The sequence below is a fragment of the Galeopterus variegatus genome, unplaced genomic scaffold (assembly GCF_000696425.1).
Source record: "Galeopterus variegatus unplaced genomic scaffold, G_variegatus-3.0.2 Scaffold897, whole genome shotgun sequence".
Classification (NCBI taxonomy): domain Eukaryota; kingdom Metazoa; phylum Chordata; class Mammalia; order Dermoptera; family Cynocephalidae; genus Galeopterus; species Galeopterus variegatus.
The window spans coordinates 322629-325500 of record NW_007727008.1 but is presented as its reverse complement, the minus strand read 5'-3'; positions in this window follow the sequence as shown (position 1 = coordinate 325500).

Sequence of the window (2872 nt, the reverse complement as noted above, 5' to 3'; positions counted from 1 at the left end):
GCCCGTAGGAAGTTTTAAATATTTGTTTGTCCAGAAGTAGCAGACACCTGGCACATGTGCACCTATCTCTCTCCTGCTCCGATGGTGGACCTGCCTAACCGATCATGGCATCCTTTCTCATTTTTCATGATTCCAAAGAATGTCTTAGACCCTCACCAGCAAAATACACGAGCCGGGACTTGACTTACACAATGAAACCTGCCAGCCATGCCTGTCTTAGGCAGGCTGTCATGTCTTAGGCTTGCTATTGGGCATTGGTCAGAGGTGAATAGGGATGTTATTAAGGGTGGCATGATTGTTGCTAGAACCGCTGATTAGCATCTGGTGGTGCAACGGCATCAGTACAGGACCTGGCTGTGTAGCTGGATGGCCGCGCTATACTTGCCTTGACCCTACTTCTGCATAGTACTTTGGTTGAATGGTCAGTTGATAAATTTGTTTCATACTGATGAGTAATTGTGGTCGTTTTTAAGAAAAAATTGTTAACCCAAGCAGGCCCACTTGTAGCATCTTTGGGTGGGTGGAGAGTACACATGGAGGTACGAGGCCCACCCTCTTCTCTTACAACCTGCCCCCACTGTTCCAGATCTCACTGTGTGTGGACTTGCGCGTGTGGATGTGACACTCCAGCGTATACATCAAAGCTTCATGAACAATCATCTCAACAGGCACCCCCAGCCCCCCTTCTGCACTTGGGTGCCCTTGTCTAGGATTCATGGATCTGCTCTCAGGAGGACGCAAGCAGACTGGGAAGGCCCAGGAAGGCCTCGGGGCTGTTTGAACAGGAAAGAAGGGGGTCCTGGGTATCGAGAGTGTGGTCCAGGTGAGGATGGAGGTGCAGCTGCTCCCCCCACAGTCTCCTTGGGCAGAATATATCAGAATACAGAGGGGGCACTATGGTTGGAGGGTGAACAAAGTGGAGCCCACTGAAGCCTGGGGCTCAAGGCAGGAGACTGATCACTCATGTGAGAGGACAGTACAGACCCAGTGGTTCTCTGCCTGGTGGCATTTCAGGCGGTTCTGTAGAGAAACAGTAAAAAACACAGGCAGAGTGAACGGGTAACCTGAGCTGTGCCCACAAGCTTTGTGTCACTAAGCAGTTCTGTTAATTTCTTCCTTTCCTCTTCTTAGCAATCAGAAGGCTCACAGGAGTCTTCAGGCTTGTTTTTTGACTCACAGGAGGTTCAATGGCAGCTGCAGGTAGTGAGAAGCGGGAGAAAGAATATAAGAGATGGGGGTCAATTTAGAAAGGGCAGAGATTTGCATGGCAGAGGATCTTTATTCCCCCAAGCGGGGTCTCCAGTGATCTGCACTTGGCCTTGCTGATGCCCTTGCCACTCTGGCACTCATTTTTTCCAAGCTCCCAGGTTATAGACTTTGGACTAGGCCAGTGTCTCCCTTCGCATTTCCAATCATATGATCTGTAGCTGGGAAGGGAGAGCCATAGAGAACACAGGTGGAAGTGTAAGCAAGTGTTTATGTCACCTGCTGATACCTGGTTCAAGTAGCACTGCCTCGTCTCCTCTCAATACCTTGGGATGTCACAGCCAAAGGTGCCAATCAGAAGTAGAATGTACAACTCTCTAAGGGGGCTAGCCTCCCTTCCTCCCGATGTTTTTGAAATCTGACCCTGCTAGGTTACTCAGTCAGCTCATTATGTCTTTCTCTCACATGTATACTGTGTCTCTCTCTGGCCAAATTTGCAGAAGAAAATGACCCCAGTTTGTCTGTTGGTGGTGGTGTCTGTGAGTTTTCTTGGCAGAAGGCCCACCCTGCATTCGTCTCTCTGACAAGGTCCAGGCTGTGTTGTTTCAAAAGTAGCACCTTTGAGTCCTTAAATGGTTGTCTCATTTAATTTGGATCCTCGGATCTTTGTTAAGTTTCTTTATTCAGACCTTATGTTTTTTAAAGGAAATTTTAAAAGAGCAACTGAGGCTGCATTCTTTGCAGAGAAAATAAAAAAGGTGCTGTAAAACTGAGTGCCCTTAGGTGGAAACTATCTGCTAGACTGAAGGGTTATTTGACCCAGGCTGTGCTTTTGTACATGATTGTGGAGGAGGCAGAGGAAATCTGCTTCCATCTGCTATGTTTCTCCATGAGCTTCTAACTCTTGGGAAGGCCACAACAGAGTCACCTGTGTTCCAGGCCAGTGCTTCAATGCGAGGTGCCAGAGATGGGATGGCCACAGAGAAGGGCTCTGTGCCCCGAGAGACAGCCTGGCACTAGCAGAAATATGTCTTTGGTAGGGCTGTAGGAGAGGAATTTTGCCAGTTTAAGGCCATGAACCCAAGAGGAAATGACATTTTAAACAGAAATAAAATCCTGTGGAAATATTTTAATGTTAGGTAATGTTTGCGTCACGGAGGACATCATCTTTCATTTAATCTTTTCTTCTTTTTGTCCTCTGACTTCCTGTGTTCCTAATAAAATAAAGCCATTGTCTCAGCTGAGGGCTGCCTGGAGCAGAGGTTTTTGTCAAGCTCTTCCTGATGATATCAAGTCAGTTACACTTGAATTCAAAGCCCTGCCCTTCTTTCTGTTCAAATTATCTGTAATGTTATGAGAGGATGTATCCTTTTTGTTTTGACCTGAGAAGTAAAACTTTAACCAGAATATATTGTGTGGGCATCAAATTTAGTTGCAAGGAGTGGTGGTTAGCCCAACATCACCCCCTAGTGAGAGGAAATGGAACAGATATTAATGAAGTTGTGCTGGATGCACTCCAATGCTCTGGGTTGTCTGCTCTGTGGCAAATACAAAGTGACTGTTAAGAATATAATTAAAGGGCCGGCCTGGTGGCGCACTGCTGCAGGGCAGCGCTCCCGCCGAGGGTTCGGATCCCACATACAGACCGGCCGCTCACTGGCTGAGC